We start from the raw sequence: 16,067 nt of genomic DNA on the forward strand, positions 1-16,067 counted from the left end.
CACTGAATAGACTGAGCTGAATCACACTGATTTATGAACCAACAGGGTGATGCAAGAGGAAGAGAAGGAAACAGACAGTCCTTCTTTTTTCAGAGAAAAGGGACAAGTTAAAAACCAAACCTGACAAAACAGGATTAGTGTTTTACTGACAAAAATGTCATAAAACGGCCTGAATTTAAAGCAGCAATGCCACATCGCAGGAGCACCTCTTTCATTGATTGTTCATCGCTGGGGTTAAGGAGACACTCAACTTCATGCAAATACCTGTATGCAAACTTTAAAATCATTTTACAACATAACAGTTCAGACAAGACAGCTGCATTCAGTTTTTTTCCTGTAATCTGAATTTATCCAACATCTGAGACGTTAGCCGGTGCAGCAAGCAGCCACGAGAATAATAGGTCTATTGATCTCTGGCGTGTGTGAATGTCCCTCCTATTGACTTCGCCCTCTTACAATAGCACTAATCTGGATCAAAATAGGATCCCAATGCAAATTCTAAGCACTGTCAAATGTCTAGACCAGAAGGGAGTGTTCAGTCCACTGCATCCAGCATCACTGACCCATACAGCAGGGTCTGGGCAGAATGCAAATACTATCAGACTCTATTTTGGGCAAGACTTGGGTGGAGTCGGAGATTGAATCTTACCTCAGGTCATGTGGCTACGTGGTTCTACAGTAACCCAAACAAACATGGTGGAGAGGCTTCCTGGAGTGAATGTAAAGGGAAGTGCGTGGGTGTAGTCGCTCAGTCTGAGTTGCGGCTTATAAAACTGTGTCACAAACAAGTGGAGAAGACTTTATAATGCTATGTGTGCATTTTGTCTCCTTTTATACTATAACCTAGCATGCATTTTTAAAACACACTCACTAAGGGATCGAAGTCGTAAAGGATGTAACGATTCCAGTTACATTCTCATGGGCCGTTCACAGGTTTTTCAGTTACACCATGCTACTTCTCAATTGTTTTTCTATGTAAACATGCTTGATGGATATGTTTGACCATTGTGCTTGCATCTCCTGCAGTGTCTTGTGCATGACACTGTTAACTGTCACAACCCTCAAATTAAAATTAGTTCAACTTTAAAAAAAAAAAAATGCATTTCCTCCACATTCCAAGCAAAAATATGTTGTGTGTGAATGGCCCCTTAACGATTCTGGTGCCTTAACAAATCCATTAGTGATTTTAGCATATTAAAGGAATAAATATTTGGAAAAAAGGAATGCAATTCCCATGCAAAAATAATAATTTCAATCAAATAAAAAATACTTAGTTACAAATTATTGCAGAAGACGTTTACACAGACTATTGTAAAGGCAGCATAAATGCATTCATAAATGCAATCAAATAACTGGCCTTATTAAACATTACTAAAACAAAAATGTGCTTATTTCAATCATTTTTAGACAATACTACTGACAAAATGATACTACTGGCATAATGTGGATGTTTAACTACACATATGAACAAGCAGTCACTAACTACAATTATTTAAGAAGTATCGTTTGATTCACTAACAAGAACCAACTCATTAGTTCTGGAGTCGATGTACATTGTTTGAACTCTACGTGCATATTTCACAGAAAAGAACCGACTCATTAGAGTCATTTGTTTATTTGTTTTGTTTTTGCACTCTACATAAGGCTTCTTGATTCATTGAAAAGAACCAGCTCATAAAAGTGATTCGTTCAGGAGTCAGACAACACTCATTGCCATGTACGCTTTTGATTCGCTTAACACAACCGGCTTATTATCATTCACCCTGTCATCAGACAACTCTGATACTGTTTGTTTGACACTGTAAATTCAGTAGTGGTGTCCTGGTGACAATGAAAGCAGAAAACTTTCTATCTCAGTAGGATATGAATGCATGTGTGAGAACTGTTAACAAAACATAATCAGATCTTTTAGTTCCAATCCTTCACAGCAGACCTTGATTTACCAACTCTTCCTCAGTCAGCTTGCTACCACCATATTTAAGCAAAGCAAAGATATCTATGCAGCACATCAGGGCCTATGCCAACCTGGTGAGGGCTGCACCGGATTCCATTTTTAGTTCTCACCTCAAGCACCCTTCTCTCAGCATTCGTCTTTGACTGGAGCATTGTTAAACAACATTAAATCAGGTAGACAAGCGAGACAATTTCATTACGTGACTAGATGGAGGTGGCAGACAAAAGTGAAGGCGGAGATGAGATCTACTCGATGTAATGCAAATGCAGAATGGGGACCAGCTCAGCAGGGGGACTGGAGGGAGTAGATCTGTAGTATTTGTTTGGAAATGCAGTGGTGAAAATGAATTTTCTGCTATTCAGAGGGGGAAAAATTGGTTGATTTTTTTTTCTATGTGAGTGCTGATGGATTTACCAGTGGAATGTAAAATTAGGTGCAACAAGAAGGAGAAAAATATATTTTATCGAGAATAAATTCTATATATAAATAATTGCCTGTGCAATATAAAAATATTTGTTGTTGTATATATATATATATATATATATATGCACACACACACACACACACAGTTTGATAAAATATTAAAATAGGTGCAACAAAAAATATTTGTATATATTATTTATAGTTCAGAATTTATTCTCTATATATGCATATATATTAGTGCTGTCAACTGATTAATCGCGATTAATCGTTTGACAGCACTAATATATATATATATATATATATATATATATATATATATATATATATATATATATATATATATATATATATATATATATATATATATATATATATCATATCCTTTCAAAGCTAAGAGATCATATTACAGACATGCATCCAATCAGGTGTGAATGTTGTTATGTATCTAACAGTTCAGTGAGAGTATTACAGACAACCATCCTAATAAACAAGCTTTAAAATCCCAGTCATCAGAGAGCTATCTGGACTTTCAATTAAACTCCACCTAATAAATATCATCAGCTCTGCAGAGAAATAATGAACCAGTTTCTGTTTAGGCCCAGACTTGTAGGAGGAGTAACCTAGTTTTTACACCGTTGTTTAAATTGCTCTTTGATTTTATGAAGCAGGTTTGACACAGTCCCATCTGGAGAAGGGCATGCAGAGGAGAACTAGCTGTTTCCCCTCTCAACTGCCTTATATGGGGAAGCCAAACGAAAGTAACATGTTCTACAGAAAAGCATATATTTGACAAAAACACCCTCAAAATATCATTCATGCACAATTTTTTTAATATTTCCTCTTTCTTTTTTGTTCTATCCTCCATATTTCTTTACTTAAGTCTCCCGGCTGCCCCCTGAGGTCACTATAATTGGACCCTCATTTCCTGAGCACGAATCGTCTGACTTCACATAATGGACTCGGTTCTCCTCGTGGCCTTGTAATGTTCAAATAGGAACCAAATGCAAATAGCCAAAGAGCCATGACCATCAGATAAAATTTCATGGCGACAGACAGAGACCTGGACAAGAAAGTTTAGGAGCCACTCCACGGTTGTTCAAGTGTGTTTTGAGATAATATCAACAAATCTTGAGGTTTTACCCATTTGACCTAGAACACTGAGAGTTAGCTGGCACTTATCCCATTATATTTTGCATACTGATAACCTAAAAATAACTCAGAATCTCTTGCATAAACATTTGTTCCTATTGCTGGCATGTCTTCTGACACTTTATTCACACCAAATGTGGACTGCAGTTATATATATAGAACAGATTTTATGATGGCATTAACTTGATGAGCCTCTGCATAATGCTAATATGTCAGTGTAAATGGCCAGTGCTTTGAACTCTCTATTTACATTCCAGATTCTGTTGATAATAAACCAGTTCATTTTATTTGGACCGCTTGCATTTGAACAGTCTTTAGTCTGGCAACAATAAATCTTTCCCTCCAGCCACTGTTTGCTTTTCCAAAATTAGCATATGACGAAAAGACTTTAACGAGCTTGCAAAACTGCTGCAGTTATCTCAGGAAATGAAATAATCACTTGATTCTGAAATCAGATAACTTTAGAGTAGAGCAAATAGGCCAGTATAAGGTCACTTTGTTGTTTTATTTGTGTTCACTCCCTTTTGAGATCAATTGTTTTGCTTCAATACTGTCTTCCTGTTTTTGTGGAACTAGATTTGGTCGAAGAAATAGTTCACTTAAAAATGAAATTATTGTCATCGTTTACTCATTATTTCATTTTAAATCTATAGACAGATCTTTGTTCTGCAGAACCCAAAAGAAGATATTTTGTAGAATGTTTGGTTCCGTTAAACAATATTGGACCCCATTGATCAAAAAACATGATTTTTTCTAAATATCTGTGTTTTACACAAGAAATTAAGTCATACATACTTTCTACTTTTTTTGAAGGCCTTTCTAAAAACATATGCTATTGTTCACAAGTTTGTAGTTTGTGAGATTTTTTTGGAAAGAAATTAATATTTTTATTCATCAAAAAATGCTGTACTTTTCTATTTTGAAAAGAATTAAGGTTTCCAAATATACAGCATTTAAATTTCAATTATAAAGCAGCACAACTATGGTCAACATTGACAATAAGAAATGTTGAAACAAATCTGCATATTAGAATGATTTCTGAAGGATCATGTGACACTGAAGACTGGCGTAATGGTTGAAAATTTAGCTATACCATTACAGAAATAAAATATGTTTTAAAATTGATTAAAAATAGAAAATGTTTATTTTAAATTGTAATAATATTTCACAATTTTTGATCAAGTAAATGCAGCCTTGGTGAGCATAAGAGACCTCTTTCTAAAACATTTTTAAAAATCTTACTGACCCCTGAACTTCTGAATGGTAGTGTGTATATCTGTTCTCTGTGACTATGGCACTATTTTATAGTAAATCTGCCAGTGTCATGACAGTTGTCAGGTAAACAGGTGGTCTGTCTCACTTGCCTTCGCCCTCATCCTGAAAGCCCTCATGTCTGACCAGCTCAGGATCCGTCAGCACTTCCTCTGAGCTGATATCATGCCTGTCATCACCTGGATCTCCGCTCTGCCCTACAAGAAGACTCTTCCTGTAACAGACCCGCACAAACACACTGAATGACTACCCAAAACAGAAAGGGAAGTTCAAAACCTGTCATTACACATCCCGTAAAACAGCACAAGCTGTTTTAAAAAATTAAGCATGTTTGAACATCAACAGGTAACATTAAAATAAGCATTAAAAGACCTTTTAAAAGTCATTAGAGAGACATTACAATCTGAGCGGCGGCGTGCCTTTGATGCCGCTGATTATTAGTGTGCAGTAAAGCCCTGAAGAGGGGGTTAGGTTGGGTTCATGCCTGGGATGCAGGTGATTTAGTTTCTCTCGGTAGGAAGCCTTTGGCTCTCTGACATGTTTTGTGTGACCTTCTACGGGCCAGAGTATCATTAATTACTTGCTGAACTTTTACAGGATGGATCAAAGGTGGAATGGAAATAAATGGGCACACTATAATGTGTTCAAATTAATTATCTAAAGAAATCTCACCACATGTTGATGCCAAAAACTAGTTGTTTTCCAGTTCTAAGTGTCTGTCCAACTGGTTTTGAGAAGGTTTTAGCTGTGAAGATGTAACAATCCTGTTGAGCGAGGGAAAGAGAGAGAGGCTTTGCAAAAATCCACACCTCAGGCCAGCCATCTGTTACAGAAGCTGGGGAAAAAAGACAAGAGGCCCGTTCTGACCAGTCACCCCTCTCTGTTTTCACACTCTGTCTATCAGAATGTATGTCTACTATCAGCAGCTGGCCATTACCTCAGGCTAGGTTTCTGCTTCGTTAAACATCTGGATATTGCTTCAGGGGTTCAAGTTCTTTTGTGGGCCTTATATTAGGCACTCGAATCTTCTGGGGGTGTAATCTCATTTATTGTATTTAATTTTTTTATTAGCCAATTATTAGGACTTCACAGCAATATTGTAGGTTAGTGTAACTGAACAAATCATATTATAAGGTTTGTGCAATGTTAATTGTGTTGTTCCTTTAAAGCCTTTAAAATAAAATAAAATAAAATAAAATTCTGTAGATTCTCTCTAAAGTACTTCAGTAAAACAGTCTAGACTGCATCGTTTAATGAAATTTGTTAATTTAGTTAATAAAACATTTTCTGAATTACTAAAGAGATAATATACTAAAAACTAAAATAAATTTATGTAGATTTTCTCTGTCTAGACTGCAGCTTGTTAATTAAATTTCTGTTTTCCAAATGGGGAGCTGAAACTGAGATCCTCAATAATCATAACAGTGCAAATTAAACAAATAAAATAAAATAAAAAATATTCTGTAGATTCTATCTGCCCAGTCTGGAGCTTGTTAATTACCAGTCATTTGCATGTTGAGGCAAAAGTAGGCCAGAAGTTACATAACAATATGTCATAAGTTGCTCCAATGAGCATTACATATATTATTTAGAGCCAGAGAGGAAATTCAGTCATTAAATATGAGCCAGAGATTTGCATTTTCGATGTGTTAAAAACTATTTGGTTTTAAAGACATGCAAATGATCTGTTAATCCCATCCACCATCACAACAGTATTTGTGTAGTTTTAACAAAGGGGACTCTGAAAACAATGTTATACCCCGGCCTCATAAATAAACTAGCCTTGAGGAACAGTGCAAATGTGGAAAAGCAATACGATTGTGCTTAAAAATGCTGACGACTGTCTTAGTTGCCCATATAAGCACAAAATAGCAGAAAGAGCGAAGGACAGAAGCACGAAAGGGTGGGGCGGGGGATTGAACCTTGGCTATCCTAGAAGCCTTCCGGGGTGCATTCATTTGCAAAACACTCAGGGAATGGCCCCACCATTTCACCCTGGCCTCTTCCAGACCCCCCACCGGAGAGATGGTATCTTGTCACCTTAATAATGGCTGTGCATACAAAAAGTGGCTTGAGCTCCACTGGTGCTTCAATTCAGTTCTGGAGGAGGGGGCATAGATAAACACCTAGAGAATGACTTGAATGATAGCACCAAAGGCCAAAGCTTTGTCCTGGGATTCACTTATCTGAATGGTAATAAGAAATGCAAACAGAACGGAGAGTGCAAATAAAAAAAGGGCACTGTCTTCATTGCTCATGTGGAAAAAGAAAGAAAGAAAGAAATAGGAGCAGGTGGGAAGAAAGGTCTCTACCACTAATATGACTCTCACAGAAGTGACGTATTAAATCTCGACTCCAGAAAGTTCTGGAACACGAGCTGCGTCCACATGTGGCCACTCTGATTCTGACTGCTTTTGATTGGCCTCCTGCCTTCTTGAAAGCTCACTGGATCAATTTGCAAGCGGGAAGGAAATACCCCAGAGGAAATCAAGTTTGGACAAATGAAATCCACAGCTATCAAAGACCTCTCCCGCTGGTGAGATACATGCATATACAATTGGGAAAAGAGCAGCTTCAGGTGACAGATAAACCACGTATGCATTCAGCATTTTCAAACCTGACTTGTCAGTAGATGTAGAGCCACAAATATTCGCTTAATTACTGCGAGGTAATGAATAAATATTTGATATAAATTCAGAGAGCATGCTCAGTCATATCTCGTGAAACAGGCGAGGTAACTCCAGGCATTGTGCCAAGCGAACGATCAATGGTGGCCCCGTGAGCTCTGTGTCCTGCGGAGGGGTCCTGGTGAGTGCATTCCCAGCATGCACTCAAACACACACCACACTGAACCTCTCCCCAAGCCCTTCTGCCAAAGCCTTTTAAATGTGTACAATAGAAGGTGAGGGATGTGCGAAGAGCTCACAGTTTTAGCAAAAAAGATTATTATAATTTTTGTTCAATTCAATATATAAAGGGTTTTTAAAAAAAGGAATGAGTAATGTTATTCTGCAAGGATACATTAAATTGATCAAAAGTGACAGTAAAGACATTTATGATGTTACAACAGTTTTCTATTTCAGATGAATCCAGGACTTTTGAACTTCCTATTTATCAAAAGATCCTGGAATCCAACATTGATAATAATAAAAATGTTTCCTGAACACCAAATCAGCATATTATACAGATATATATATATATACAGACATGGTCAGAATTATTGGCACCCTTGGTAAAATGAATCTGCATTGTTAATCCTTTTGATCTTTTATTTAAAAAAATCACAAAAATCATTGGATAATAATAATTGAAAATGGGGGGAAATATCATTATGAAATTAAATGTTTAACGGTACCCTTTTATTCAATACTTTTTGAAACCTCCATTTGCCAGTTTGCCTAAATTTTCTCCTATAATGCCTGATGAGGTTAGAGAACACCCGACAAGAGATCAGAGAACATTCCTTCATCCAGAATCACTCCAGACCCTTTAGATTCCCAGCCCCATGTTGGTGCATCGTCTCTTCTGTTCACCTCACTCATTTTCTATAGGGTGCAGGTCAGGGAACTGAAATGGCCATAGCAGAAGCTTGGTTTTGTGCTCAGTGACCCATTTTTGTGTTGTTTTTGAGGTTTGTGTTTGGATTATTGTACAGTTGGAAGATCCAAACATGGCCCATTATCAGATTTCTAACAGAGTCAGTCAGTTATTGATTTTTTATCTGTTGGTATTTGATAGAATTCATGATGCCATGTGTCTAAACAAGATGTCCAGGACCTCCAGTAGAAATATAGTCAAGTCTGCTTTATTGTCAATTCTTCCACATGTACGGCGCATGCATACAGTGAATTGAAATTGCGTTACTCTCAGACCCTTGGTGCATACAGTTAACATTAAACACGTTCAAATACAGATAATACAGTTTAAACATATGTACATACAACTATACAAATGAGGACATTGTAGAAAAATAAAGAAATAGATGAAGTGGCATAAGGCGCATGGCAGAATAGATAGAGTGCAAACCAGTTAAATAAAAACAAAACTGTGCAGATATATTTGTAGTGCAAAAAGAGCTTATCAATCTGAGGACATTGTAGAAGAATAAAAAAAAGAGATAAAGTGGCATAAGGCACATGGCAGAATAGATAGAGTGCAAACCAGTTAAATAAAACAAAACTGTGCAGATATATGTGTAGTGCAAGAAGAGCTAATCAGTAGGGAGAACAGTCCTTATATAGGGGAAGTCGTGGCCTAATGGTTAGAGAGTCGGACTTGTAATCGAAAGGTTGCGAGTTCGAGCCCCCGGCCGGCAGGGATTGTAGGTGGGGGAGTGAATGTCCAGCGCTCTCTCCACCCTCAATACCACGACTGAGGTGCCCTTGAGCAAGGCACCGAACCCCCAACTGCTCCCCGGGCGCTGCAGCATGGCTGCCCACTGCTCCGGGTGTGTGTTCACGGTGTGTGTGTGCATTTGTTCACTACTCACTGCTGTGTGTGTGCACTTGGATGGGTTAAACGCAGAGCACCAATTTCGAGTATGGGTCACCATACTTGACAATACGTCACGACTTTACTTTACTTACTTTACTTTTACTTTACTTATATCAGACTATCTGAAGAGGTAGTTTGCAGTCAATGCTGGATGAGGTAGTGATCAGTCCAAAGTTGCACAAGTGACAGGTGCTGGTCACAGTTTTTAAGTTGGTGAGTGGGGGCTCATAGTGTCAGAGTTCAGTGTTGCATGGGGTAAAAGAGGGGAGGGGGGGCAAGGACGGGAGGGAGTTCAGCTTCCTGACAGCCTGATGTATGAAGCTGTCCTTCAGTCTGCTGGTCCTCGCCTGGAGACTCCGCAGTCTTCTCCCTGATGGCAACAGACTGAAGAAGCTGTGTGTCGGGTGGGTGGGATCACCTGCAATGCAGAGGGCTTTGTGGGTGAGACGGGTGCTGTAAATGTCCTGGAGGGAGGGGAGAGAGACACCAACGATCTTCTCAGCTGCTCTCACTATGCGCTGAAGTGACTTGTGGCAGGATGCGTTGCAAGCGCCATACCACACAGTGATGCAGCTGGTTAGGATGCTCTCGATGGTGCCTCTGTAGAAGGTGCACATGATGGGGGGCTCTGGCTCTTCTCAGTTTGCGGAGGATGTAGAGACGCTGCTGTGCTTTCTTGGCCAGTGCTACAGTGTTTTTAGTCCAGGAGAGGTCCTCTTTGATGTGCACACCCAGGAACTTGGTTCTGCTCACTCTCTCCACAGTCGCACCGTTGATGGTCAGAGGGGCATGCTGAGTGTGTACTCTCCTGAAGTCAACAACAATCTCCTTCGTCTTCTCCACATTCAGAGAGAGATTGTTGTCACCGCACCACCCGGCCAGGCGGCTCACCTCACTCCTGTAGTTTGTCTCATCTCTGTTGCTGATGAGACCCACCACAGTCGTGTCATCCGCAAACTTAATGAAGAGGTTGGAGTTGTGTGACCCACAACATCAGAAATACAGCAGTATATTTCATTGTACACATGGGGTACTTTTTATCCCTGTGTTCACCAAACCCATCTTGAGTGTTTGCTGCTAAAAAGCTCATTTTTTTGTTTCATCTGACCATAGAAGCTAGTCCCATTTGAAGTTCCAGTTGTGTCTGACAACTGAATATGCTGGAGTTTGTTTTTGGATGAGCTAGAAGATTTTTTCTTGAAACCCTCCCAAACAACATGTGGCGATGTAGGTGCTGTTTGACAATTTTTTTTAAAGGTTTTCTGACCCCGAGACTCAACTATTTTCTTCAATTCTCCAGCTGTGGTCCTTGGAGAGTCTTTAGCCACTCAAACTCTCCTTCTCACCGTGCATAAGGATAATATAGACACACGTCCTCTTCCAGGCAGTTTCGTAACATTTTCTGTTGATTGGAAATTATTAATTATTGCCCTGATGGTGGAAATGGGAATTTTCACTGCACTGGCTCTTTTCTGAAAGCCACTTCACTAATTTGTGAAGCTCAATTATGTTTTGCTGCACATCAGAAATATATTCTTTGGTTTTTCTCATTGTGATGGATGATTAAGGGCATTTGGGCTTCCTATTTATATTTCTGTGAAACAGGAAGTAATGGCTGGATAATTTCATGATCATAATCACCCTGCGTGCTCAGAATTGTGAATATGAATGGGAATATCTTACGCATAAGAATTTCTAGGGGTACCAATAATTGTGTCCAACGTGTATTTGAGAAAAACATTTATTTCATAATGAGATTTTCCCCATTTTCAATTTTCTAAATTTCGATTGTTGTGATTTTTTAAAATAAAAGATCAAAAGGATTAATAATGCAGGTTTATTTTCAGAGCCTTCTTCGATCATATTTACCAAGGGTGCCAACAATTCTGACCACGTCTGTATATATATATATATATATATATATATATATATATATATATATATATATATATATATATATATATATATATATATATACATATATATAAACAATAACATCATAATATTAATTTAATGTGTTCCAAAACAACAACAACAAAAAAACAACAACACTATCAAAAAAAGATTTTTAACATCGGCTGTAAAAATACTAAGGAACTTTAAATAAATTTTAGACTTTTAACACCACAAGGCTATAACATGAGTCTCTTTTAACTTTGTGGTCACCATCTGTTGTTTAGCAATGAAAGTAACTTGTCTGTTTAAAATGCCATTCAATTATGATTACAGGTGTGCATGACCTTGCAAAGTGAAAACAACCATGCAGAATGGTGAATAAATAAGTGGCAAGTAGGGTTGACAAATAATATCAAGGCGGCATGTTTTTTGTTTTTTTAACAAATGCATGAAATGAGTTGTGGATAAACAACAATATCACTGGCTGTTCATCTCATGAATCATTCAAAGAAAAATGAGCAATACAGAAACAGCCAATACCTGCACGCTAATGTAACCCCCACACATCAGAGCTCATGCTACGATAAGAGCATCACTCCTTCGCAAGAGTTCTGCGCTGAGCTCTTTGATTTGATTCAGAAAGTGTTCCTTATTGAAGATATGATCAAATCCGGGTTTATTTTGTTTTTTCTCCTCAAGCCGTAGAGAAAATTCCCACTGTACATCATGCAAATGAGACCCTCCAAATGCTTACACAATTCTTTCTTAGCTTATCTGCTGCAAAGCAGGCTAGGTTGGTGTTATCCACTACTATATGTTCAATATTTATGGAGAGAAACGAGCCGCAACCAATGATTTTTTTCCCGTTTCAGTTCCTGATAAAAAAGAAACAATGTGACAGACCATGAGGCTCTCATCAAACTGTTTTATCAAGAGAGACCACTGACCAATTGAGTGAACTGACCCCTATTGCCCTGGATTTATAAGCTTATGAATACAAATTCAGGACACAGTCACGGTCTCTCAGCACACCACCTGAATTCCTCATCCCAGATTCCCCAAAAATAATCGAAACATGCTCACAATGGCTTTAGACCACCAGGTTCAAGTTTTTTTTAAAACTGTGGTAGTAAGAAATCTTCATCCATCTGGGATCAGGTGTTTCCATATGCATGTGGTATATGGGCCATCTGCAAAGCCCCGCCATACTCACAGGCCACAGACCTGCTTAAAAGAAACCTGATATGTTAAAAAGAAATACTGAACAATATCCCCTTTCTTGAACACAATCGCAGTTCTGGGAGCCTAACCAGCTCCTCTCAAAGAGTACAACTGAAATCCTGCCCAGACAGATGCAGCATGATTGTGTAAGTGAAAAACACTGAAAAAGAATTAAATTAGGAGAGAGAATGAGTTAGAAAGAGGCTTAGCTTCTAGAATCGTGTAAAACACTGCCATATAAAGGCCACAAATTGCGTGCCAATATCCCATGCTGGGGAAATACTGGGAATTAGACCATAGGTGCCATTATAAAACGGATGAATTCACTCGGATGAAATGTTTTTTACATGAGGCTTTTGAAAAATAAAACGTACTCTATATTTTGTTATGATCTGTGGGGATGAAACCATTTATAAACATTCACTGTGAATGATTCACTGCCCTTCCGTGTCATTATTTCCAATTCAGTAAACACAGCGTGAGCCATGATGTCTGATTCACAAACAAATGACTCTTACTAAGCGGTTCTTTTTAGAAAAGCTGTAAAATATTCCACAAAAAATAATTATGTATTATATAAAAATAATTATATATATATATGATAAGGGAAAGTTTGTTTGGGTGACAATCAACACAGATGATTTTTTAAACCAGCAATTTTGCTACAAAACAGAGCTATACTGTATTATATCAGTAGAAGTGACATGATCAAATTGGAACAACAAATTAAAACAGGAATACAACAAGAATAACCTAGTTTATATAACTAGGTTATATAAACCCCAGTTCATATCATTTCAATCAGAGACTTCTAATAATCTAAACATTTATTAAATAATAAAAATGTAAAATTAAAATAAATAGATAAAATATTTACTTAAAAAGCATAAATATTGTACTTGTTTCTCTGCAAATTATTTGACCATTAACTGACATCAGAGAAGGAGCATTTCAAGTAAATACTTAAGGTGAAAGCGGTTCAGCTGAAAAAAAAAATGAAAAAAAAAAGTTTGAGAATCCCTGATTTAAATCATCATAATTTATATACTAAAATATCCTTTATGATGGCACACAGCAATGGCTGAAGCACTTATGAACAACCATCTTTATCCAGCAATTTATCCCCTACTAAAATGCCTTTCACTCCTGAATGTGCCCAATGGCTCTCTAGAAATTATTATGTCTGGTGTCCTGCATGTAGAAGATGAGATGACTGCAGGTCTCAGACAATTTTGCAGAAAGAATTAAGAAGTCATGACAAGGCCTACATAGAATTGCACAGAGAACAGTGTTTATTTAAATCATTTTGGCTAGTCTAATCATGTTTGATTACTACAGCCAGCAAGACTTTAGTACTCTCAGCTGCATTTAACACATTCTCTCATATGCAAATCAGTAATTGTGCACATTTTCTCCAAAATCAGTGCAGAAAATGTGAAAAACAGTCTGCCTGGGCCTAGTCATGGCCCAGAGAGCTTTTTCTCTCTCTCTTTCTCTTTCTGCAGGGGGCCAGTGGCTGGCTTATGGAGCATCTCTGTTGAGAATTGATTTCCATCATCCCCCTACAGCAGAAGGCTCAGGTCACATCCCAGCCTGCCCGAGCAAGATAACAGCAAATAAAGTGAGAGCAAGTCGTCTGGAAATGAAAAAAAAAAAAACCCTGTGATATTGCCTCAAATTGACCAGTTCCATACCAAAGCTGTAGGTGTTTGCGGATGGACAGTGTCTGCAGAGAACATAGCTTAGTCTTTTTTTGCTCCTACTTATGTAGAGCGATGTTGTTTGTCTACATATTCCCAAACATATGAGTTCTTTCTCTCTCTCTGAGGCATTCCATCTGATTATGAGTACTTTGCAATCTGCGACAGTATGATTGATGCTCCACCTCCATGAGCAGAATTTTGAGCAGCGCCTCCTTGGAGAAGCCCGTTATGTGTCTGCAAGCTGGTAACCTTGAATTTATGTTTCCACAGCAACAGAGCTGGTCATGCATTATGGATTATCATTGAAATTCTACACCACCTACCTAACATAATAATGGGGGCTTGAGACTTAATCAAATCAGCTATTCTGTGTGAGTGCGTGTGCCTATGAGTGATTGTATATCATTCATAAGATTGCTATATGAATGTATGTTTACTTATGTTTGTGTTAGCAGCACAGTTTTTGTGTCTGTTTAAATGTATATATGCTGATTGTCTTTCCATATGATGCAAAGATGAGGCGGAAGATAGTGGAAATATCTCTGATTGCTCAGCATGTGTGTGGTCATTTCATCTAAGTGTGACGTGTGAAAGGTGTTTATACTTGTCAAAGAGTCTAAAACTGTCCTACTCTATAGAGAAAGAGTACTTTTATTTTTTTTATTTTTTTTAGCGTGGCTTGTTATGTGGTCAATGTAGAGAACAGAAAACATCCAACCCATCCATCGTACCCTAAACTCCATAACCTATTCTCAGTCTCATCAACATCTCAATGTTTTGTTTATAGCCCTTGCTACTGTCCAGATTCCTGATAACAATTTACTGATTCACATCATAGGGAACTAGTAACATCCTCATGGCAGGATCATACAGGCTTTCCTTGTACTCTATCTTAGGAACATAAATGAGTGTTCCTTCAACTTTGGACACTTTATGTCCCATGGATTGATTTTTGCTGAAGCAAACAACTTTTGTTGTTTGAAGGTCACACTAAAACTGTTTTGCAAACTGGTTTACTATGGCCTCATGATTCATATTTGCCACTTTTCAATGGCCCTTTATGTGCAGATTCAATTATTTTATCCACATCCCAGACCCAGAATATTAATCCTCATAAAATATTATCATAATAAATATGAATTAGCATGAAATATAAACAATAAATAATCCATCACAAAGTATTAAATAGTATTAAAAGTATTTTACGTTCAAAAATCATAATACACTAAATATTACTGTGTGAAAGGGTTTGTTCAAAACAAAGCAAAGCAAAACAAAGCGAAACAAAGCAAAACAAAACAAAACAAAACAACAAAATCAACCAAAACAAAACAAAACAAAACAAAACAAAACAAAACAAAACAAAACAAAACAAAACAGGTCCCAAAGGTGTGGCATCAAACAATTTTTGCCCCTGATAAAATATTTTCATCAAATTCAAGCTGCAAGTTAATGCAAAATAAATAAATTAATTAATTAAATAATTGTATGTATTTAGGATGCATATGAAATCAACCCTTATCACCAAAGAATGTTATTAAACACAATATATATATTTTGAAATGTGGTGGTGGAAATCTCGGTTAGGGTAAAAAAAAAACATCTCCTGTGATACGTCTCTACTGTTTGACATTGTTATTAGACATAAATTCATGACAGGAGAGTGTGAAAAACATCTTAAGAGCTTATTTTCTAAAAGTCCTCCGGGCTAAAAGTGGCCATAGTTGCAGAAACAAAAAGTACGTCCAAAAAAACATGTCCAAATAACAGTTATTTTCACCTTGTTACTCTTTTGAGAAGAAAATAACAGTGTTGTACATTCTCAATAAACTACCGGAGACGCTGAGTCACAGAATTTACACAAGGGTCAATATGGCTATGATATAAATACAGATTCACACATCCTGGTTTGATCGCTCCATCCTTGCTTAAAGGCTGTAATTACTTTAATGTGC

The sequence above is a fragment of the Barbus barbus genome, assembly GCF_936440315.1.
Source record: "Barbus barbus genome assembly, chromosome: 24".
In the NCBI taxonomy this organism is placed as follows: Eukaryota; Metazoa; Chordata; class Actinopteri; order Cypriniformes; family Cyprinidae; genus Barbus; species Barbus barbus.